Raw genomic sequence first — 25,667 nt, forward strand, 5'->3', positions numbered from 1 at the left:
GGAATGCACCTTGTGATATTTGAGGGACCACATGGTGCTCAGAATTGAACTTGGGTTATATGGAGTCTAAACATATTTTAACCTCTGTTTTATCTCCTGGACCCCTATTTCTTAAAATTATTTAAAAATTTTGCATATGTGGTTGAATTCTGGCCAACTTTTATATCTCATAAGCTTTTCAAAGTACATTTCAAATTTTTCTTTAAAGCTTAGCACTGAATTCTAAATACAATCGAACGGGAACTGTAGTGTTCTATGATCACATATTTCCTACAAATTTTAAAAATGTGCAAGTAGTCTCACAGAGTAACACCTTGTAATAATAAATCTTGCAGTATGAAGTTGGATATGCACAGCATAATTGGAGACTGATACTTATTCTTTGCAGTAAGCTTACATGAATCATTTCATTAGTCATATAATAAGATGACAGTACATTTTATCATTAATTATTCTCATAATATTATGGTAAAATTTCACAGTGTATGTTTCCAAGTTATTTATTGACTAGCATTAGGCCTATAACTGCAACTTTATGACTAAAAATTTATTATTGAAAAATTAAATAGGCTATATTTATCTGTGCTATGAAGTTCACATACATTATTTTTTTATTAAACGATTCATTAGTGAAAATATTTGGATGTTCCTAATCAAAATGATAGTTGATGATGACTTGGATTGAGTATGGTTTCTGTGTACATCTGATTATATCTCACATTAACAGAAAATTAAGCTTACTTAAAGAAAAAACACATCTTAGCTTGGTTTCTTTAAAAATAATGCCTGAAATGGAAATATGGGATTTTTTTTCAACTTTTTGGTTTTGGGGTCACATCTGTTGGGGCTCAGGGCTTGCTCTTGGCTCTGCGCTCAGGGATCTCTCCTGGTGGTCCTAAGAAGACCATATGGAATGCTAGGGATTGAACCCTGGACAGTTGTATGTAAAGCAAGCTCCTTATTTGCTGTTTTATCTATCCCATGGGATGGGAATTCTTAAACAAGACATTTCTTTAAGGAGCAATATCAGAATTTTTTTTGGAAGGAGTAAAGACAAAAGAGAGGAGAGACCCTCTGCGCCTAAAGACTTTGATTCCAGAGATCTAACACATTCGGGCATCCAGCGCTGCATCTAATAGCAATGCACTGGGACTGCGAACTGGGCTACAACTCTGTGCTGCCAGGGGGTGGATTTTTTTCCTCCCCACCCTGTCTTCCTGCTCAGAAAACGGCTGGTTGGCGGCACCCACGTGGCAGGCGCCATCTTCTATGACTCCAAACCCAGAGGTATTCGGTTTTTACTTTTGGGGCTCCCAGGAACTCATGGGAAGGGGGCGTAACCAGCACGCCCTCGGCCCAGATAAATCCGGAGCCGCTGAGCATGAAGCGGACCCTCTGCGCCTAAAGACTTTGATTCCAGAGACTTCTTACAGCAATGCACTGGGACTGTGAGCTGGGCTATGTAATATCTGGCAGAATTTTCCCTGGACTTTATACAGAAATCCAAAACTGCGTGGACGAGGCAGCGCCCGGGCGACTTAACATTTATAATTGTCAGCAATGTGAAACGGTTCCTTTTGAACAGGTCTGACTTGGGGGGGAAACTCCAAATAATAACAGTAAGTTTTTGTTGAAATATTGAAGGTTATTAATGTAGCAGCCACCTCTCTGGACTGTGAACTAAGCAAAAGCCCCACGCTGGCCGACGCGGTGTGGCGTACACCATACTATGAGGCGCGGGAAGGGGGATGAGGGGGAAAAAAAAAAGGGAAAAAGAAAAAGAAAAAAAAGAGAGAGAGTTATGTACTTGTAGCAGTGGGGCTACATATCTCTTCATTTCCAGCAATGGAAAACTAATTATCAAATGCTTCCTTGGAAGTAGGTCTGTCTCTCTTGGGTGGAAACTCCAACAACTATAGTGAGTTTTGTGTTGAATTATGGAATGTAATCAAGGTAAAGAAAAAATGAAGTGAAATTCATTAGTTATACAGTAGGGGGTAGGGGGTGGGGGCGGGGGATATGCTGGGGTTTTTGGTGGTGGAATATGGGCACTGGTGAAGGGATGGGTGTTTGAATATTGTATTACTGAAACATAAATCTGAGAACTTTGTAACTTTCCACATGGTGATTTAATAAAATGTTTAAAGAAAAAAAGACAGAAGAGAGGAAGAAGCTAACCAAAGAGACTTTGGAAAAGTATAAACCTCTCTCATCCTGTTGGAAAAACTAGAGAGTGTATCATACTACTGTGTGATCCACTTGCAGGGAAGGCTCAAGGCTTTCCAACACACTGCTGTATACTGCTCATGGATCAGAGTAAATCTGAGTCAAGACAGCCGCTGTCAACTCTGGTTCATCTGCTGGAGAAAGTGTAGACATGAACTTCATCAGTACCTTAACTGCCTGCTGCAGTTATTAGGCCATGAAAAGAGATTTTTGATGAATTCTAATAGCATCACTTACAAAACAACAACAACAACAAAAACAGCAATTCTCCTTATCAACTACCCACACAGTTAGAATTCAGCTCTTGGAGGCAGAGCCAAGATGGTGGCCGCATGGATGAAGGGGCTGAAAGGGTGGAGTGATGGCAATTCTCGGAACTCTGAGTTGCAAGAGAAGCCTCCAGACTCCGCAGCAGATCAGACCCCACAGGTTGGGGTGAACGTCTTGCATGAACTCACTGCTGAAAAACTCAGGTGTGCGGGTCTTGTGGCAGAAATCTCCAAGCTTCCAGGAAGTGTGTGTGTGGGGGGGGTGGGGAATCATGCCCATGAACTACCTCTGGCATTGCCAAATAAGCTCACTAACCTCAATTGTATCGCCCCATCAAAATTTTAGAATTCCTGGACATCTCATACTCCACATCACTGATATGCCAGGAGTAGCACACCACATTTGATGGGATATAAAATAGAAGGAAACTGTAAGGCTTAATCTGCAAACAATATGTTAGTAATCTTTTATACAAGAGCTTATGGTTCTAGGTTGCGATACAACAATCTTCACATTTTCTTTTAAGGAAATAAATCTGCTTTGATCATTTTTAGTGAATTAATCATAACAAGCAATAAAAAATAAACCAGTTAGGGCCTGCTGTTGAGGCACACTTGGGTGGTAGTTGGGAAAATAGGAAATAATGATGGTGGGAAGGTATAAGAGTTATGGGATTGGTATTGGAATATTGAATGTAATAAATCAATGTAAACAATTTTATAAAAATAAAATAAAATAAAATAAATAATTCAGCTTGTGCATTTCTGAGTTTTTCTCTGGCTCAAGACCTGTCTGGAGGTACTTAAATTTTATTTTCTATAGGTGTTTTTTTCATTCTAAATGAGGGAATATAAGTCTAAATGAGGCTAAAATGACACCTAATTTATTGATTTCTTCACATCAATTTTTTTCTTTTTTTAATTATGTTAATAGAATTTCTAGGTTAGAACTTGGTAGATGCTTACCCAGAATTAAGATGAACATTTCAATTTTTTTTTGTGGTTATGTTTAGCCATAAAACTAAGTTTTGGCCAAAGGGATTTTGTTGAAATTGATCTTATCTTTCAACCTCTGAATTATGACTTTCAAAATGAAAAAGTATGGCTCTTGCCTTTTTAGCCTTACTCAGATCCTGAGAGGTGAAATGTGTATATAATGTTAATTACACTTGGATAACATGAATAACATCAAGATCAAAGGGCAATAAGAAGGAAGTTTGGTTCTTGATACTGTGAAACTATATGCCAGCTTTGGGATGCTTCAAGTTACTTTGTTACATGAGAAATAAGTAAAGTTATCTCATATTTAAATTAATTTTATTATGGGCTTCTAGTCCACTACTTAAATGTGTAAGTCTTCTTTTCTATTCAGTCTATTTCAATAACATTCTTATATATGTTGGCATTTTTAAAGCAGTGACAGCAAGGTAGGGAAGGATCCCTTTGAATATAGTAAGAGAATAATAATTCCAATGGAACGTTTTTGATTGGTTAGTTTTACTGATTATTATTGTGAAGCACTAAAATCACCATGGTCAGTAAAAATATCTTTTAACAAAGATGAAGTTAACAAGTTTGAATGAGTACCAACTATTGTTATAGTCTCAAAGATAGAGCCTACTTCATGCTTATAAAGAGCTCTGAAACTGTCACATACATAAAAGAACATAGTATCATAATGCATTTACTTTGTGACAAAGATTTTAAAATTGAAGATGACTATAGCAATTATATAGAAAAAACTCATCTAAAAACAAAAGAAAGCGTGTATCTTAAAGGAAACAGAAGTGACTAGTAAGCCATTTCTACAAATTATCTCTACCCATCTCAAAGTCACACTTTATTGTTAAGCAGCATTATGGTCCCAAACATTACAAAATAGGGTATCTGAAAACAGAACATATGATTAAACATAAATTTACAATAGCAACAAGATCTTTGAAAAAAGGGTGTATATATTATGTTGTCCTGATGCCAGTGTATATGTATTAATGTAGAGAGAGAGAAAAAAAATTAGGGTTTCTCGTAGCAACTATAAATTTCTCAAAGTACATTATTTCCAAAATATTCTGCCTTCACTAGAGGTAACATTTTAATAAGTTAAACTTAAAATACTTTTTCTTACATGATTTAGTCTTCAATATGCCTGGTTCCCAGGAAGAAAACAAAGTTCTCTGAAGAACCAACTCATCATAATAAAACATACAGATAGGAGAAGGCAGGATAAATTTGAAAACTGAGGTGAATTATTGACTTCAGATTATTTGTAACAGGATATAAAATAAAATAGATTTCTGTTATGTTGAGATTTCACCCAAATATTTCTGAGGAAAGCAAAACAAAGTAACTTTTATACATTAGAATGTGAACTAAAACAAAAAAAGAATTAAGTTTAAATAGAAAAAAGAAAGCTATAGTCAGCTTCATGACATTTCCTTTTTTTGTAAAAGTATTACTTTGGAATTTATTAGATTACTTCTCCCTCTGGGAGAACCTAGCACAATACTGGGAGTTTCCACATGGGTGAGCCTCGCAAGGTCCCCATGGTGTATTAATATGCCAAAACCAGTAACAAGCTGGGTCTCATTCCCCTGACCCTGAAAGAGCCTCCAGTTTGGCATCGTTGGAAGGATGAGTAGAGAGAGGCTTCTGAAAATATCAGGGCTTGGACGAATGGAGATGTTACTGAGACTGCTCGAGAAAATTCGACGATCAACGGGATGATGATGATTACTTTGGAATAAGATGGGTTGAGTATTTAAGAACAACTATTTTTTCCTCTTTTTTAAATGTAGGAATACTGCTATTTACTCAGCCAATGATTAAGCTGATTGAATTGGGCATGAACTTCACACATTACTTTTTTTTTTTTGAATGATACAGTTACAAAGCTTCCATGTTCGAGATTCAGCCATACAATGATCGAACACTCATCCCTCCATCAGCGCACACTTTCTACCAGCAGTGTCCCCAGTACTCTCTCTCTACTCTTGGAGATTATGTTTTGCTCGAATGTTTCCACCACCATTCAAGCCTGTCTACCAGGGGCAAACACTAGATCATTTATTATCCATTGCTCATTTTTAATAATGTGGTTGCCACGGGACATGCTTCTGGAATCCTACATCGTAAATGGTTGGGTTCCAGAGACATTTCGGTAGAGCATAATCAATTTTGGTATTCTATTGGGTGTCTCTGGATCATGGCTTTTGGTCTGAGATTAATTGTGGATTTTGGTCTCTTTTGAGATTTATCTATGGGTCTCAGATAAGGCCAATAAATGAGCTTGTATAGCTTAGCCGAAGGTGGTTTGTAGGAATGCCTCCCACATACCTAACTTTTGGCCATTTAATTTCTTGGTAAACTTGGTCCCAAGTTGTTGGGGTCTGGCCAAAGGCACAGCAGCAGTTTTGGGGTGTCAGGAAGCTTGAAGTCACCATCAGGCTGCTGATGTACTCTCCCCCCAGGTACAGATTGACCTGTTAGTGGCATCATACTGTTGGGTCCAGAGCCGCAAGAAGCAGAGACGGGCCAGTCTTGCAAGACAAAAGTTTATTCAAACCAACATGCTGGGGCTGCACCTCTAGTAGATGCAGCGGTTTGTGCTAGCTAGGGCAGCCTTTTTATAGGGCTTGAGTCCTCTGGGTCAGTCACGTTAGTCACGTAGCCTCGCCCGGAGCCACTATCTTGGAATTCATGTGTCTGGAGACATTCTTTCATTCTTCTTGCCCTTCATCAGGAGTTACTTTCTGTAGAGCCGTGGGACCGGAGTCGCTATCTGGGCTCTGTTTCAGGGGCTGGAGTCTCTATCTACTGGGCCGGAGTCACTATCTGCTGGGCCGTGGGACCAGAGTCACTATCTGGGCTCCTTGTTCTCAGCAACTCCTTCTGTGAGCGGGTCCCTATCTTTTAGGCACGTGCGTGAATTCCAGCCCAACCGACAGGCAGATGTCAGGATGTATGTGACAGGACTCAGGCACAGTGCATTGTTATATACAGTTCGGGGGCATAAGCATGGTTACAGAAGCAGAACAGGTGAGGTTACAAGTCAGGAGTGGGCTGCCAACCATTTAACCCAATATAATTTCTTTCAACTTAACAATACCCCTGAAGAACAACTTTTAAAACTATTTCTATAGACTAAATGTTTAAAATTTTATTTTTATAAAATGCCCTGTACCAGAACTATATGCCAGGTGCTGGGCAGATTGTAAGAGAGAAAAAGATGAGTCGGACAAGATGCATCTTTCAAATCTTTTGTTTCTGGGGGAATGGAGAGATAATACAGTGGGTAGGGTATTTGCTTTGTACTCTGCTGACCTGAGTTCAATTTTCAGCATCCCATATGGTCACCCCCAAAGCCCGCCTGGAGTAATTCCTAAGTGGGGAACCAAGTGTAAGCCCTGAGCATCACCTGGTGTGCCCAAATGCCAAAACCAAAAATTGTTTGACTCTGTTAAGATACACAGGTATCTTTTCAGACTAAAGCACTCTGAAAAGATATTTGTCAGTAGTCAAATTGGAGCTACAAGTACAGGTATTACAGCAATATCCTTCCTGGTACATGTTTTAGGGATATTTTAATACTGATCCATTAAAGATAATCACCAAAGTAATTGTTACAATATTATTTGTGGTAGAAGGAAGACGGGGTAATCTAACTGATACTACTAATGGGTACTACCTCAAACATTCAAAAACAGAGAGTGACAAGTACTGAAATCGAGAGACCATTAAAAAGCTCATGTTAACAAAGTGAAAATCAAAGTAGGTAGTGAATACCAACATTAATATCTACTGTTATTTTTCACTAGACCTCCTAAAAATAAAATATATACTTTTAATTCTTTAGAATGAAATCAAAACCCCTGAATACCTGTCATTTGGGTGGAAATATGTGCCGCACATTTCCAAACTACAATAAATGGAGAATTGGCAGCCATACTCTTTCTTTATATAGCAATAACATGTGAATTAGCACTATCTAGGTGATATAAAAGCTTCAGTGAAAAAATTATTTTCAAGTGGTGTGAGGTTTTTTTAATACAAGAAGGTCTAGAAGAACCAAGCTAACATGGTCCCTGGAGGGCTACACCTCAGCTCACAATCCTTGAGATACTCATGGATAAAGATCACTTGCACAAACTAAAAATCACGTGGAAAAGGCAAGTAAAAAGTTTATGAAAATATACCATGGAGCATTTAGAAAGCTAGACCTTCTAAAGCTCAGATTGTTAAATAATTGAAAATGGCAATGTGATTGCATTAAAGTTAAACCATTGGACAAAACATAGACCCAAAACAGGGGTAAAAATTTAAAGACCATAAAATAATTAGGCAGTACCTTAAAAAGTAGACCAAATGGACCTTCTTCATGTGAAAAAATTATATATGGTAATTAAAACTAAGCATGATATCAGTGTTTTAGAATGAAATCAGAAAATTTGATAAGCTACTTAAATGACAGATAGATCAGAAGAAGTTTCTTCTGATTTCAACTAAAGCACAAAAATTAAGGATGGGAAATATGAAGTATAGAGAAAATGGATACTTAAATAGCAAAAATGAAACCAATAAAAAGATTTATATTTTGATAAATATGTCATAGAAGACCAAAGATAATTAGGTAATCTTAATAGTAGTCATAGAAAAGTAGTAACCTAACAAAGAAGAAAAGTAATAGAAGCCAACTTTCCAAACTAATCATGATAACCATAGGGAAGAGAAATGATACCTGAGGGACATAATTGTCAGTGAAATAGTCTGCAGAAGGCCTGAATATCATTCCAGAAGGTGGTTAAAATTTAAAAAAATTTCACATAAAAATTTGCTGATCAATGAATAAAGAAAATTCTCAGTATAGAAGATATTTTTAAAAAGGAAATGATACCCAGAGTAATAATACATAACAAATAATAGTGAGTAAAATTAAAAATACAGGTCCAGTGAGTATGTCAGAACTCTGAATTGATCCTCAGCACTTCATGGTCCCCTGAGCACTGCCGGGAGAGATTCTCCACCCCAAGGGGGAAATACCAACAATAAATACATTTAACAATTAATGGTTGTTTAAACAACAATATTGATCTCTATTTTGTGGGTTGAAAATGATAAGACTGGGAGATAGGGAGCTATGATAGGGAGATAACGTCACTTTACTTGAATATAGCCAAGCCTGGTTCAATCTCTCACACCACACATAGCTCCCAAGCACTGCCAGCAGTGACTCCTGAGCACAGAACCTGAGTACTACCAATTATAGTACAAACCTTCCTCCAGCCCCCAAATAATACGGGTAACAATGAAACAAATATCCAACAAGATAGAATTAATTAGCTAAAGAATGTGTGAATCTTTGAATGTGTACATTATTCACAAGTATAAAAATGTTAAATTTAGACTCAGCGTATGTGCAGTACATTTAAATCTAAGAGTAAAATAATTTGATTAGAGTATGTACCATCCAAAACTATAATAAAACAATCAATTTAAAAGATTGCAGGAAAGGAGAATAAAGAAGCATAAGAATGCAGGAGAGATATTAAAGTCGGAAAAGATGACAAATAATTCTAACCACAACATTAATCATTTAAATGGAAAATGACTACATTCATTAGACAAAAGATGAAGATTGTCATAGTAGATAGAAAAGCAAAATTCAGAGAAAGATAAATTTTAAAAGACATCTTAACAAAAACGTATAAAAATATCAATGCAAATTATAGGAAAAGATGAGAAATGACAATAATGATATAAAATGGAAGGCAGTCACAGAAATTTCAGGTTATATTCTCTGAAAATAAAAAAATATTATTAGTAATAAGGCAAATAACTAAAGTATACAGCGAAAACAATGTCATATAGGAAGACACATGCTTGGACATTTATATGCCTAGCACTGCACTGTAGCACTGTCATCCCGTTGTTCATCGATTTGCTCGAGCGGGCACCAGTAACGTCTCTGTTGTGAGACTTGTTGTTACTGTTTTTGGCATATCAAATATGCCATGGTAACTTGCCAGGCTCTGCCATTAGGGCAGGATACTCTCGGTAGCTTGCCGGGCTCTCCGAGAGGGACAGAGGAATTGAACACCGGTCATCCACATGCAAGGCAAATGCCCTATCCACTGTGTTATCGCTCCAGTCCTTATATGCCTAATGGTTTTAAATTATAAAAGTGAAAATTGACAAAAATTTTTAGAGTTCTGCTCTATTTTGAGCTATAGTTCAATTTAAGGAATAATGAAGATCTAAACAATATGATTTATTTCTATGAATGAATTTGAGAAAGTTATTTTAAATTAAGGTTTTCTCTATCATTGGAAAATTTACTTTCTCTGTAAAGGTCTTACTATATGTGTCATTGATTTGCTCCTAGGGTTTGCTTTTTGTATATACTATTATTACTGGCCTAACCTTTGTTTTATTTTTGTTTGTTTGTTTGTTTCAGTGGTGCGTGCAGCCTGCTCGATCCACGAGGATTATCAGAGGGTCTCAGGAGTCTTTTATGGTGCTAGGAATTAAACTTAGCACCCTGTGCATGCCAGGCATTCATTCTAACCCCTTGAGTTACCTTTTTTTTTCTTTCTGGGTCACACCAGGCAATGCTCAGGTTACTCCTGGCTCATGCACTCAGGAATTACTCCTGGCAGTGTTCGGTGGACCATATGGGATGCTGGAAATTGAACCTGGGTCAGCCGCATGCAAGGCAAACACCTTACCAGCTGTGCTATCACTCCACCTCTTAAGCTACTTCTTAACCCTTTTGCTTTACTTCCACATTCTTGTTATATGTTGCATGTGTTAAGAACTTTGAAGGATCTGAAAATTTACTCTACTTCTCTAATTTCTTGCCACAATATCTTGGCTGCTGGGAGATGTATTGAGACTAGATTAGACACAAAGACAGCTTTTTACCCACAATCATCAGTAGTCAGAGTTAGATTTTTTTTTCTTTGCTTCTTCTCTGAGCCTCATTTCCATCAGGGTTACAAGATAAGGAGAAGCTAATGCATGCATATACAACACTAAAGTGACTATTGAGAAAGAGGAGCTTTTACTATGAGCTACAAGTAAATTTGACCTTTGCCCCGGGGGAAACTGTTTTTGTTATTTTGCTAAGGAATAAACCCATTGTACCTTTGCTCATGAAAGAGATTCAATTTTCCAAGGCTGTTCACTCTGCAAATATTCTTGAAAAGATTGTCTAGAACAAAAGCTATGACTGATTTCATCTGACATGCAGAAATGTGAGACACTCGTGGAAAAATATTCAACAATATTTTATTGTCTAGTAATACCAAAAAACTCTTAAAAAATTCTCACTTAACATCTGTAGATGCTTTCGGATTGTCTTGTGTACACAATAAGCCTAATGTGTGGAAAAGAAACCCTTTCCCTAATAACTACTAATTTCTTTCTTGTTAGTTCACTTTTAATTTCTCATTTTTTGGATACCATTTTCATAAATCAGTGCTAGTGCAGTAGTGGATGTAGCAGTGAGAAAGGAGAGAGCTCCAGGTAATCTAGCTAATATAATTATTCATTTTAGGTTTTGCCTCCAGGAAGGATAGTCACTCAGACAACAGAAATGGCTAATAGGCAACTCTGGTCAGGTGACTTCCTCTTTGAGAGTACTCACTCACCTATACTGAGGGCAGCCTCCCTTGTGTTTTGCTGGTAGCAGAAAGCAGCAGTTCTCATCCCATATGTACCTGGCCAGAGTATAAATGAAAGCCAAAGGGACTAAATGCAGCACAGGAAAGGAGAGGAAGACCACAAAGCATCAGCAACAGACCAGGAGGAAGGGCATCGCGGGACATGGGAGACAGATGAGGAGAACATCAGAGGACATGGGGCAACAGCCCATCAAGGATGACATACAGGAGACTATCAAGGGACAAAGCTAATGAGAAACCAGAGTGAGACCTGGGCATAGGATATAGGGGAAATTAAAACTACTGAAGCTTTTAAGTAAATAAGTATAACTTTATAAGCATCTAGAGTTTTGTTTGCTATTTTTGCCTAGAATAACTGTAGGACCTACATACTAGCTAGACCACTTTCACGGTAACACTAGAATTTTGAAGACACATGAGAAGAACTCATGATAATGAATATTGATGTGAGGTTAATTACTTCAAAAGAAAATCTAATATTTTTATTTTTGGTTTTGGCCACATCTTGCAATGCATAGGGCTTACTCCTGGCTCTGCTGTCAGAAATCATTCCTGGTGATGCTCGGGGAACCATATGGAATGCCAGAGATCAAACCTGGGTTAGTGGCATATCATCATCATCATCATCATCATCATCATCATCATCTTGTTGATCTTCAAATTGCTCGAGTGGTCTCAGTAACGTCTCCATTTGTCCTAGCCCTGAGATTTTAGAAGCCTCTCTTTATTCTTCCGTCCTTCCCAATGATGCTGCATTGGAGGCTCTTTCAGGGTCAGGGGAAATGAGACCCAGTATTGATACTGGTTTTGGCATATGAATACGCCACGGGGAGTTTGTGAGGCTCTCATTTGTGACCCCTTGTATTTTATTTAAGAATAATTAAAACTTCCAGTAAACATTCTAAGTTAACATTAAAAAGTTATTATATCTTATAACTAGTGGCACCACATGTTAATATTTTACCATTTTTTCTATTTAATGCTTCTATCCACCTTATATATATATATATTTTCTTGTGATTTTTACAAAATCTTAAGTTATTGCTATTAAACTTTTATTTTTATTGAGATAACATTGTTTTCCAAGACTGTATGTTAAAGGATCCAATTTCATATCTCTTCAAAATATGTTATCAAGATGTACCAACTACCAAAATATCAGTATTTCCGCACTGTACTTTTTTATGTCCCATCACCATTAATTAGTCCTCCTGCCACCTTTGGCCCCACCTTTTAGTGAACTCACTGGTTTCAGTCATGTATTTGAATCACTGTAGCACTGTCATCCATTGCTCATCGATTTGCTCGAGTGGACACCAGTAGCATCTCCATTGTAAGACTTGTTACTGTTTTTTTGGCATATCGAATATGCCACGGGTAGCTTGCCAGATTCTGCCATGTGGGCGAGATACTCTCAGTAGCTTACCAGACAATCCGAGAGGGATGGAGGAATCGAACCCAGGTCGGCTGCATGCAAGGCAAATGCCCTACCCAATGAGCTATCACTTCAGTCTGTATTTAAATAAAAAGCACTAATTTTGATACACTTAATATGTTTTAGAATATATGTATATGTCAGTTAAATGTCAATTTTAATGTTCATACCATTAGAGAAGAGACTACTGTCTCTGCTCTCTCACCCATTCAACTTTCAGATTTTCGCATCAAGTAATCTATTAATTTGATCCCTATAAGGTGTTTAGTCTTTCACTGACATAAGAGTCTATTATAGATTTATATTGTTAAGATACTAGAGTCAGAGTTGGATTAGAATCAACTAGTACACAGAAAACTATCTCTAGATTTTCTAAACCTAGTATAATCGTTGTAGAGATTTTTATTTTACTCCTTTATTTACTCCGCTCCTCTTCTAGTTTTTCCTGTTGTCAAATATTCACCTAACTTTATAAGTCAGAAACCAGAAGGAAAGATCCTTAACTCCGAAAGGTGCTGTACATTCCACTGCACTCATCTAACCCACTAATGAATTCTGGGTTAAAAAACATTTTAAATTTTTATTTAAAAATTGTGATTTACAAAGTTATTGGTAGTTGGGCTTTAGGCATACAGTATTTTGATACCAGTCCCATCACTGGTGTCAAGGTCCCTCCACCAGTGTTCCCCACTCTCTCCTGCCTCCACGGCAACACCCTCCATCCCTTCCTTCACCACCTTGACAGGCATATTTCAGTGCTCTGTGTTGGGTTTCGGTTTATATCTCATGCTTTTAGTGTTGTTGAGATTCTGCTTGGGATATATAGCCCCACATCACCTGTACAGCTAAGGCAGGCATCTGAGCCTTGTCCCTCCACTACTTCCCCAGATCTTAATTACATATGTCCATCTTAAATATATGCACATTTCCTACTGCCACTTCCTGAATCTAGACCAGGGCTTCTGATGCTTTACACTTGCCGTCCCTCTTTGCCTGAGAAATGCAACATGGAGATCAATATCAAACACTGCAATTGATTTTAAATTACTTTTGTTCTATTAGATGTTCAGTGTGATGCTTTGGAATTAAGATCTTTTCACTTCTGTGACAATTTTTTATGACCTCCACATTCAGTTATGAGGCCTCATAGGGCATCATGATCCACAGTTTAGGACACTAGGCTCTAAGGCACCTTCGTCTTTTATCTAGACTATTGGTTTTATGTCTTTCTTCACATTTGGCAACTATAAACTTTTTCTCATGCAATTACTAGACAGTTGTTTTAAAATCAAACTAGACTAGTTTTTGACTTAAAATTAACCCTGTCTCTTTGTTAAAGTATAATCAAATTAGGGCATTTGCCTTGCACGTTGCCAACCTGGGTTCGATTCCTCCGTCCCTCTCAGAGAGCCCGGCAAGCTATGGAGAGTATCTCGGCCACACGGCAGAGCCTGGCAAGCTACCCGTGGCATATTTGATATGCCAAAAACAGTAACAACAACTCTCACAGTGGAGATGTTACTGGTGCCCACTCGAACAAATCCATGAACAATGGGACTACAGTGTTACAGTCTTGGAAATCTTGAATAGACTGATCATTGCCTTCTTTAACTTTTGTGGTTCTTCCCTTTACTCACTGTGCTTTAGCCATACCACCTTTCTTTAAGTGCTTAATATAATATGCCAAATTTTGTTTAGCCAAATGCTCCTGTCTTATTTTTCTGCCCCCAGCTATGTAGAGAAGTGACTCAGATATCTTTCACGTCTTAGGTTAAAGTATCTTCTTGTGGGTCTGGAGAGAGAACTCAATGGATTGAGCACAGTTTTGCTTGCAGGAGACCCTGATTCAATTTTTCCACATCTTTTGATCACCCAAGCATCGCCAGGAATAATTTCTGAACACAAACTCTGAGTACAACTGGATATGGTGTGCTCCCTCCCCCACACTCTACCCCTTCATCCTGACAAAACAAACAAACTACCCACAAAATGAGGGGAGACATTTGTAATTGTCTTTCTCATTATTTCTCTTTAGTGCCCAGTATGTGTAATGTATCATGAATCACGAATCACGAAATCCCATTGATCGTTGAATTTCTGGAGCGGTCTCAGTAACCTCTCCATTCCTCCTATCCCTGACATGTTAGAAGCCTTTCTCTACTCGGCCTTCCCAAGATGCCACATTGGAGGCTCTTTCAGGGTCAGGGGAATGAGACCCAGCTTGTTACTGGCTTTGGCATATGAATACGCCATGGGGAGTTTGCGAGGCTCTCCATGTGGGCAGGAAACTCTCAGTAGCTTGCCAGTTTCTCCCAGAGGGAGAAGTAGGTTATATGGTGTGCCCCCTCCCCTCCCTTATAATGCAAGCTTCTGGGAGCTTGCTTTTAAGTCTCTAGATGTTGGCTGTTGAAGGGATTACACACAAATGGGTTCCTCTGCTGGTACCTTCATGCATGAGGCTAGTCCGAACGTGTGGAGAGGGGCCTTAAGCATGGCTGTGGCTAGGTTCTGGTGGTCTTCAGCCACCAGAAGCTCTGCTCGGGGTGGGGAGGTAAGCTGAAGCCCATCCCCTCAGAGGGGCCCTGGAGAAGACAGCCAGGCGTGCGGGCACTATATATCTTGTAATGTATAATTAGTAAATATTGGTTGAATTTGAATTAATGTGATAATCTACTTTATCCATTTTGTTGGTGAATTTTTAATTGTCTGGTATTCCTTTGGAGGTGACAAAATTAAGCCAAAATTAAGCCACGGGATATTCATTAGGTTAAAATCATTTTTTTGTGTGTGTGTGTCACACCCGGCGGTGCACAGGGCTTACTCCTGGCTCTGTGCTCAGGAATTACCCCTGGCAGTGCTCGGGGACTATATGAGATGCTGGGAATTGAAACCGAGTTGGCCGCATGCAAGGCAAATACCCTACCGCTGTGCTATTGCTCCAGCCCCTAAAATCAATTTTTGAATCATGAAAAATTCAGTGTTTTATTAAAACAATTCTATTTCAGACAATTAGAAACCTATATCCGTTGCTAACTTTTTAGCAGGATTGGTACAAATAACCCATAGCAAAACTAACCAGAAAATGGTACAGAATAAGAACCAAGAAGTTAAGGACTCTAAAGAAACAGCTTTGCCTAAAAAACACAATTCTTTCAAGAAATGGACTCTGTCTTTGGCTGTAGTCTTAGGTGATTATTTTGGAGACATGTGTGTACACATCTTTCAAACATATCAAACTAAATAGAAATGATGATCAATCAAAACAGAAGGGCTCATTCACATACACCGTGATTAATAGGGCACTTTATAAAGTATGTGTAGTGAAAGGTAGTTATAATCACAATGTAAGTTAATAATATTTAACAGTAGTATTAATGTATTAATAGCATCACAAAATCATTCTTGAATTGTATTGTTGATTGGTAAGGGCTGGAGCTATAGCACAGCAGTTGGGCATTTCCCTTTCACGTGGCTGACACGAGTTTGATTCCTCCGCCCTTCTTAGATAGCCCGGCAAGGTACTGAGAGTATCGAGCCCCTGAGGCAGAGCCTGGCAAGCTACCAGGATATGCGTATTGGATATGCCAAAAACAGTAACAATAAGTCTCTCAATGAGAGACGTTACTGGTGCCCGCTCTAACAAATCGATGAGCAATGGGATGACAGTGACAGTGACATTGCTGATTGGTATATTTTTAAATTTTCATATAGAAGCCAGACCCAGCAGTGCTCTGGGGTCCAGGGTCAGTCCAAGCAAACTTGTCCCAACTGTGGATCCAGGGCACAGGTGCCACTAGGGCTACACCAGGAAGTACTGATAGTTGGGGAGGTATTTGTTATCTAGTAGAACTCAAGGCTTGAACATGCTACATGCTACATGCTACAATTCTGACCCATCAATTTGATTTTTATCACTGAAAATCTTTAGTGGTCTATCCTCGGCTACATAAGTATCAAATTTAAATACCATAAAATAAAATGCATATTTTGTAAAGCATTTGCTTTATTCTAGATAATACAGAAGTTCATAAACACTATGCTATTTAATCTCTTCTACAATCTAGGTCAAATTTAATTTTCCTTCTTTTGCATTTTATGCTCTCACCCAAAGTGCAAAATGATTGCTAATGTTCTGTGGAGGTTAGCATAAGTGCAATTGACTTAAAATTTAAATCTGGCATGTTTATTCAAAAAGACTACTATACAAAATTATAGTGATAGGAACCTGGAGTAGAACATTTCACTACTAAGTGACCAAAAGGCTTTAGTCAACTGTGAATATAATATAAATCAAATTGATAGTGTCTTGAGACATCCCCCAAACTAATGTAAAAGTTGTTGCTCTAATGAAAGGTTGGTGTTTCCTCAAGGGAGGACATAATCCCGGAAATGATCTGTGCCATTCTGTGAAGTGTTCTGTTCTGAACAGTTATCAGAAGATTGCTGACAAACTCAAGTGTATCTAAAAGAGGGCAGCCAGGACATTGAAGGGAAATTTATAAGATCAGTAGCTGAAATAACCAGGAGCTGTTTAAGTGGAGAACAAAATAAGATAAAATGGGAACATTCAGATCATAACCACAGCAACAACAGGATGTAGTTCCTTTTAGCTGCTGAGTATGTGTCATTGTTTCTTCACATTGGAAAAAGAAAGAAAATTACCATGTCTTGAGGGAATAGGGAACTTTCTCAGCTATCAGGTTTTAAACTTTACTCTCTGGTGCTAAAAGCACGCTGAATTCAGGGGCCAGAGAGATAGAACTCTTGCCGAAGAGAAGGGTTCTTTCCTTATATGCACCCTGATGAGCTTCAATCCTTGATATCTATATGATTCACCAAGAGATTCCAGGAGTGGCCCCTGAGCAGAGCCAGGAGTTCTGAACCTGAACTCCTGAACCTGAGCTCCTGACTCAACCTGAACACTTGAGTGTGGCCCAAAAGCAAAACAAACAAACAAATGAGAGTTATGTTAAACTTACTGTTTATTCTCTTCTTCTCTTCCTCTTGCAGTGACTATTGCTATGAAAACTGGGGTTCACTCATATGCTTGGTTGCGGTATTCACTCACTCAAACGTGGTGTTCACTTGGCTCACACACAAGTTGTGATGCAGGCACACATTCTGGTGGTAGGGCTAACCAGGAGTCGCTGAGGTGATCACATACATTTTCTGAGTTAGCTGCAGTGCTCTGGAGACTGTGTGCTCTGTGTGGCACACAGTTTGTGTGTGTGTTGAGGGAGGGGTTAGACCCCAGAACCACTAGAACTGTGATTAGTACATGTGGTCAGTACCTGGTATTAAAATAAGTTTGCAAGGTTTGCCACTGAGCTATGCTCCAGGCTTTTGGTTTACTGTCCTCACCTCTTCCCCTGCCTTTTTGGGGGAGAGGAGTTAGATTTGGGGTGGGGGCCTACAACTGAAAATGCTCAGGGCTTACTTCTGGCTCTGGTTTTGTGCGCAAGGGTCATTTCTGGTAATGCTCAGAGAACCACATACTGTCAGGGCTTGGATCCGGGTTAGTTGCACACCAGGCAACCTCCTTACCTGCTGCACTACCTGTCTGGCCCTGTTTTTACTCTTTATGTTTAGCTAAGCCAGGTCTAAGTTCATGATTGGGTAGGAGAGCTGGATCAACAGACAAAAAGGTTTTATTTGGTATTTAGCAAACCAGTAACAATCTAAAGATTATGAGCATTCAAAAATGCAAGGTTCTGGCTCGTGATCTACTGAATTTGTCATTTTCAAATGTCAATTGTCAGTTGTTAGAAATCTGAGTTTTTTGGGTAGAAGAATTGTACAGTTGGTTTCTCTGGGTCTATTGTGTATGATGGGAACAAAGTACACATACTAAATGTTAATTATGAATGTATTCTGTAGAAATTTTGCACTGTATGTGGATTATTTCCAGAAAAGACAAATCCCACGTCTCTTCTTGTCTTCCAATTAATCTTTTCTTTTCATAATTCATTTTCTTCACTACTTCCCACTGCTGCTATTTGAAATTCCAGGGAATTTTGACTACTTCACACTTTTGTTTTTTTAAAAAAGACACTTGTGGGCTGGAGCGATCTTACAGCGGGTAGGGCATTTGCCTTGCACGAGACCAACCTGGGTTTGATTCCCAGCATCCCATATGGTCCCCCAAGCATTGCCAGGAGTAATTCCTCAGTGTTATGCCAAGAGTAACCCCTGTGCATTGCCGGGTGTGACCAAGAAAGCAAAAAAAAGCAAAAAAAAGACACTTGCATATACAATTATGTTATTGCATATACAATTATGCCATAGATGGCATCATAAATTTTGAGATAAAGATCCAACCAAATTTTGAGGGAATATGGAATTCATTAGTGTCTCTGAGAAAGTCTAGACAGAGAAAAATTAATCACAAAATAAATGCTAATAAAAATTTGACAAGTGAAAAGAAAAGGTTGTAGATTTTAGCCACAGATTAGCCCATGAAAATTATAAAGAAGAAAGAAACTGAAAGTACTATGGTAAGAAAATTAATACCTAAGGAGATATAAAAATATAAGTATGTAACAGGTCACATATAATAAGTATGTCACAATTTGGACTTTATCCTATAGATGAAAGGGCCTATCAGAGTTTTTTTAAGGAGAGAAACTATATAAAATTATGAAGGCAGATATTCTGGAACATTCCCATAGAAAGCATTGATCTGGTTCAGATTGCCCTATTTGTTGGTGCAAATAATCAAGAATCATCTCGTATACATTTCTAACTTTAGGAAAATTAGCCTTCTGAGGAAATTCATGATGGGAGATGATTCAGAAAAATCTTTCACAAACTGATTTTGTTTTGATGGCAGTCAGAAATGTTTAATGACAGCTAAGAAAGAAAAGAACCAAAGTGTGTTTGACTACGTTAACATTTTAACCTCTGCAAATGTTAAAAACGTGAGTTTTCTGGTGTAGACAAACTATAGCTTTGAAAACTTCAATGTGCACCTTTTCAGTAATCAGTCTCTCACACTAGCTGTAGTTTTCGTTCTGAAGGTCTTTGTTTTCCCCCTGTTGATGTCCTAGAAGATTAGTTAATCCAATGGTTAAAACTGACCCATGAGGGCTTGAAGCAATAGCACAATGGGTAGAGCATTTGCCTTGCACTTGGCCCCACCTGGGTTCTATCACCAGCATCCCATATGGTCCTCTGAGCACTGCCAGGAGTAATTCCTGAGTGCAGAGCCAGGAGTAACCCCTGAGTATTTTTGGGTGTGACCCAAAAATAATTAAAAAAAAATATCCACGAGCTTACCTAAAAGCCTGCAATGTCTTGCAGGAAACTGCAAAAGTTTCCTGATGATTTGCCTGGATGCATTGTGTTAAGTAGGAGAACTTTCCAAAGTTTCATGTAAAATCTGGAAGGAATATTAACCTTCTCATAATGAAGGTAATACCTCCCAAAGGAAATTGTTACAAATAGACCTTACAATTAAAAACGAATATCGGGAGGTAGGGGGAAGGGGGGAGGTATATCGTGATTCTTGGTGGTGGAATATGTGCACTGGTGAAGGGATGGGTGTTTGAGCATTGTATAACTGAGACTTTAACCTGAAAGCTTTGTAACTTTCATGGTGATTCAATAAAAGAATTAAAAAAACAAAACAAAACGAATATCACCTTTCCTCGAGGACACCGCTGCCGCAAGTATGGTGAACGTACCAAAAACCTGCTGGATTTTCTGTAAGAAATGTGGCAAATATCAGTCCCACAAAATCACACAGTACAAGAAGGGCAAGGATTCTCTGTATGCCCAGGGAAAGTGTCGTTATGACAGGAAGCAGGATGGTTACTGAGGTCAGATTAAGCCGATTTTCTGGAAAAAGGCTAAAACTACAAAGAAGATTGTGTTGAGACATGAATGTGTCGAGCCCAACTGCGGATCTAAGAGAATGCTGGCCATTAAGAGATGCAAGCATTTGGAACTGGGAGGCGACAAAAAGAGAAAGGGACAAGTGATCCACTTCTAAGCTTCATCTTTTATTATGAGGACAGAAATCTGGACTGTGTTAGACTGATGGAACAATCCATGTTTTAGGAGGGAAATTAAGTAGTGTCATGAATAAACTCCCTGAGAAGAAATTTGCTTGATAAAAAATATATATACATATACATATATGTATATATATATATCACCTGTATATATATCAGACAAACTGTCCTTCTTTAGTTCCCTTCTGTTTTCCACATGTTGTACTGTCAACCTGTTCAGATTGATCCTGTATATATAAATTAAATTCTTTCACCAATATTGCATATATTGACCTAGTTAAAATCTATCTATGAAAGTGTCTTAGCAACATTATGGGTTAGCAAAAAAAGAAAGAAAGAAAGGAAGAAAGAAAGGAAGAAAGAAAGGAAGAAAGAAAGGAAGAAAGAAAGAAAGAAAGAAAGAAAGAAAGAAAGAAAGAAAGAAAGAAAGAAAGAAAGAAAGAAAGAAAGAGAGAAAGAAAGAGAGAAAGAGGAAGGAAGGAAGGAAGGAAGAAAGAGAGAGAGAGAGAAAGAGGAAGGAAGGAAGGAAGGAAGGAAGGAAGGAAGGAAGGAAGGAAGGAAGGAAGGAAGGAAGGAAGGAAGGAAGGAAGGAAGGAAGGAAGACAAAATGAAAAAATTCTAATAGCTGCACATGTTAATACAGACTCTTAGCTACATGTTCTCTCCTAAAGTCATGATAAAAGTTACACAAATATGACAGTAAAACGTGCTCCGGGGCTTTGTGCATCTTTTAGTGAAATGCTGCCTTGGTAACTTAATTTTAAATGCTCCAGTTTGCTTTAGGACAGCCTCCTATTTACTTTCCTCAAACCTCTGAACTATTATTTAGAGGCTAAACAATCATAATTAAGGAAACACTTTCACTTACCATCATCAAGTAAGTCTTTTTTTTCTGTGTCATTGTGGGTAATACCTGTGACAATTCTCTAGAATTGGAATAAGGTGACCAGTCTTAGAGGTGAACTTGTCAGGCTACAGCTGGTGGTGTGGGGAGGGAGGAGCAGGAAGATGCTTTGGTTGCATATTTGCACTTAACATGGAGAGCAGTGGTGAACAGTAACCAACATCATTTCTAATTACTGCTGTGATTAGTATCAAAGAATTGGATCCCAGGAGGTTTGCTTTCCTGAAGAAAATGCTGTGCCATATGTTGCAATATTTTTGGTACAGTTCTCATGTGTTATTAAGAATTTCTCTGGAACAGCAATTGTCCCATCAAATTTTCTTTTATTTGAGATGAGTTTGTAAAGAAGCAAGTATCCCCAGTTGCTCAGAATTGACCTTTGTGAAAAACTGCCATTTCATTTTGAAATTCTATTTTTTAGAGCTGCATAAATGTAATATAATAAATGGAATGATCAAGCAGAAGGTAAAAAGGAGTTTGATAGAGGCCTTGAGGTGTTTCTAAAATGAATTCTGATTGTCAAAAATTGTTTCAGTAATTAATAGTTTAATCCTGCTTGAAAAATACTTTCTTCTAAATAACATTTCTCCATAATTTCTTTTACTTAAATATGAGAAATTAAAGTTTTTGTAATGCAAGACAACACAAATTAGCAAAGTCAGAGTATTGGAAAGTAGGTCCTCTGATAAGCATTTTATTGAGTCATCATATTTATTAGTGATTGTTGTTTTAGGGTTAGACCTGGCAATTCTCCTCTCCTCTGTTCCGTTCCTCTCAAAGGGACTGGCTAGCTACCGAGAGTGTTCCGCCTGCACTGCAGAGCCTGGCAAGCTACCCGTGGCGTATTGGATATGCCAAAAACAGTAACAAGTCTCACAATGGAAACGTTCCTGGTGCCTGCTTGAGCAAATCGATGAACAACGGGACTACAGTGCTACAGTTCTGCTCCGTGCAAAACAAGAGCCCTGCCTGCTGCACCATCTTTCCATCCCCTTACTGTATTTCTTTAATAAGAGAGAGCATGTATAGAATGCACAGGTAGCTTGCCAGGCTCTGCCTCTCGGGCTCAATACTCTCGTAGGCTTTCCGGGCTCTCCAAGAGGGGCAGAGGAATCGAACTCGGGTCCACCGAGTGAAAGGTGAAAGCTTCCCGTGCGTATTGGATATGCCAAAAACAGTAACAATAAGTCTCTCAATGAGAGACTTTACTGGTGCCTGCTCGAACAAATCGATGAGCAACGGAATGACAGTGATGACAGTGATGATGTATTGAACATACTATGGTGATTCTAGTACATGTTAACTGAAAATTCATTAATAAAAATCACATAATGCTCAATTCTCACACACTTTACCACAATACCAGTGAGTCTCCAATCAACAATGGACTATAGATGAAACACCTGAGAAATACCAACTTTCTCTGAAATGAACCACTTAGTGAAAGCTAAGATCAACAAAAGAGAAAAAACTGAGAACATTAGAAGGAATTAAAGCGTCTGGAATCTACAGCTACATTCACATGTAATAAAATCTCAGTTCTTGTATATGTCTTTTTTAATTATAAGACACACCAAAAGTCAGTAAAGTGAGAGAGACAAAATAAATACCAGAACCAGAGTCAAATATAATGCAGATATAGGAACAATTAAACAGGGATTTTAATGAACATATGATGAACACATTAAAAAGCTTTAATGGTACAATTACAAAAATAAGTGGGAAGGTAAGCAGAGAAACTGGCATTCTCAGAAAGAGTAACTCCAAAAGATTGAAGCAGAAATGAATCTCTTTGAGAGGTTGATCACTTGATTGAACATGACTTGAAGATATGTCAAATAAATATAAGAATACTTAAACTCAGAAATCTCAAAATAAACTCAATTATTAGAGATAAAGAAGGACATTAGATTATATAATGATAAAGTAGTCAATTCTCTGAGAAGACAAAGCAATCCTAAATTTGTGTACATCTAATAATAGAATGTCAAAATAATCGAGGCAAAATTGATAGAATTGAGAGGAGAAATAGATGATTCTTCTGTGATGTCTAGAGATTTCAGTGACACTTCTAAAGTAATTGATAGGTTAAGCATGTGGAAAATCAGTAAGGATAGATTTGACCTGAATAGAAATATTGATCAATTTGATGTAATTGACATTTATAGAATGAATACTCCATTCAACAACAGTCAGATACACTTTCTTTTAAAGTTCATAAGAAACAGTCACTGAGGTTGTTTATAATTTGGATTATAAAATATGCTTTCATAAATTCAATACAATCATATAATGTTTGTTTTCATACCACAGTGGAATTGAACTAGAAACAAAAATGTACAACGTCCATTTGTAATGAGAATGGAAAGTAATAGAAATTCTCTCATTTGTGGCAGTGGAAAGTGGTATAGTCACATTTAAAGTCAATAGAAAGCTTTTAAAAATTAAATATATTCTATTATTTGTATAGCAATCACACTCCTAAGTGTTTGCTTAGATGATTTCAAAACATGAAAGTTTATGATAATTTTATTTACAGTTGCCCAAACTGGCATCATCCAAGTTGTCATTTAAGAGATGAGTGGATAAACAAGCAGTGGTTATAGGCCTACAGCAAAATTTAGTTTATGGAAATAAAAAATAAACGAGCAAACAATTCATCAAAAAAATACCCACAGATATATCGTAAATGCATATAGTATGTAAAAGAAGCCATCTGGGAAAATGACATGCTATATGATACCAATTAAGTCATTCTTGAAAAGTCCAAACTACAGAGATAGTATAAAAGTCAATGATTGCAAAGGATTTACTGGGAAAGAAGTGAGGGTTGAATAGTGGAAGTTCAAAAGATTTTTAGAAGCATGAGATGCGGCTGTGCTATACTATATCAGTGGATACATGATGCTATACATTTACCAAATCCCATACAATTTTGCTACCAATATTGAATCTGAATACATGTAAATGTTTTACAAATTTAGAAAGTTTTGGGATTCTAGGTTAGAGTGTAAAATGTAGCAAAACAATGTAAGTTTATTGAAAACACATGAAATAAACTCACTGAAGAGACAACCAAGTGCTCACACTGCGTGCAGCCAATTAGAATTTGAATCCCCAACATTACATAGGGCTACCCAGAGCACCTCCTTTATCCCTGAAGAAAGCACAAGGAGTAAGCCCCGGGTGCTACTGGGTTATAACCTCCAAGCTAGTACCTTTCATCTGTCTGTTTATCTGTCTATCCATCTATCCATCCATCCATCTAACTATCCATCTATCTATCTATGTATCTATGTATCTATCTATGTATCTATCTATCTATCTATCTATCTATCTATCTATCTATCTATCTATCTATTATCTATCCATCTATCTATCCATCCATCTATACATCCACCTAACTATCTATCTATCTATCTATCTATCTATCTATCTATCTATCTATCTATCTATGTATCTATGTATCTATCTATGTATGTATGTATCTATCTATCTATCTATCTATCTATTATCTATCCATCTATCTATCCATCCATCTATACATCCACCTAACTATCTATCTATCTATCTATCTATCTATCTATCTATCTATCTATCTATCTCTGGTTCTAAGATTGAATTTTTCTTGTGTAGTTTCAAGTAGTGAAGGATTTAAAATGTGAATAGTGATGGATGTGTCAAGAGATATAACACTTCTTGGTACTTGCCCTGTGACAATGGAAAGTGACTCATGAAAGACCTTTAAAAGAAGTTACAAAGTAAGAAGTTGGGTTTTTTTTCCTTGTCTTCCACTGATAGGAAGAGTGCCACAGTTCAGCAAGATACCCTGAGTAATATCTGCCAATGTCAGAATATATCAGTTGGTGTGATTTATTTGCTTTTAACATTTTAGTAGTTCAGTTAAAAAAGAGAAAAGTAGTTATGTTAATACTGGTGTCTATAATAATAAGTTAAATATCAACCATTTGTACATGTATATTAGGGAACCATTTTGTTTTATATTAAAGTATGTTTATATTATATATGGGAAAAATAAACAAAGGGTATAAATTTATGTTGTGTTTGTACTTTGGATAGTTATTCTAGATTTTTTTAGCTGCCATAGTCTTTGTGTTGCCCATTTTGAGCTGGCTTTATTGT

At 37.6% G+C, this 25,667-nt stretch overlaps 1 pseudogene; it reads left to right on the forward strand.

Moving 5' to 3' along the window:
* Positions 1-20,277: 20,277 nt before the first annotated feature.
* Positions 20,278-20,598, forward strand: LOC105943230 (60S ribosomal protein L36a-like; annotated as a pseudogene).
* Positions 20,599-25,667: the final 5,069 nt, after the last annotated feature.

This window comes from Sorex araneus, chromosome 8, assembly GCF_027595985.1.
Source record: "Sorex araneus isolate mSorAra2 chromosome 8, mSorAra2.pri, whole genome shotgun sequence".
Lineage (NCBI taxonomy): Eukaryota > Metazoa > Chordata > Mammalia > Eulipotyphla > Soricidae > Sorex > Sorex araneus.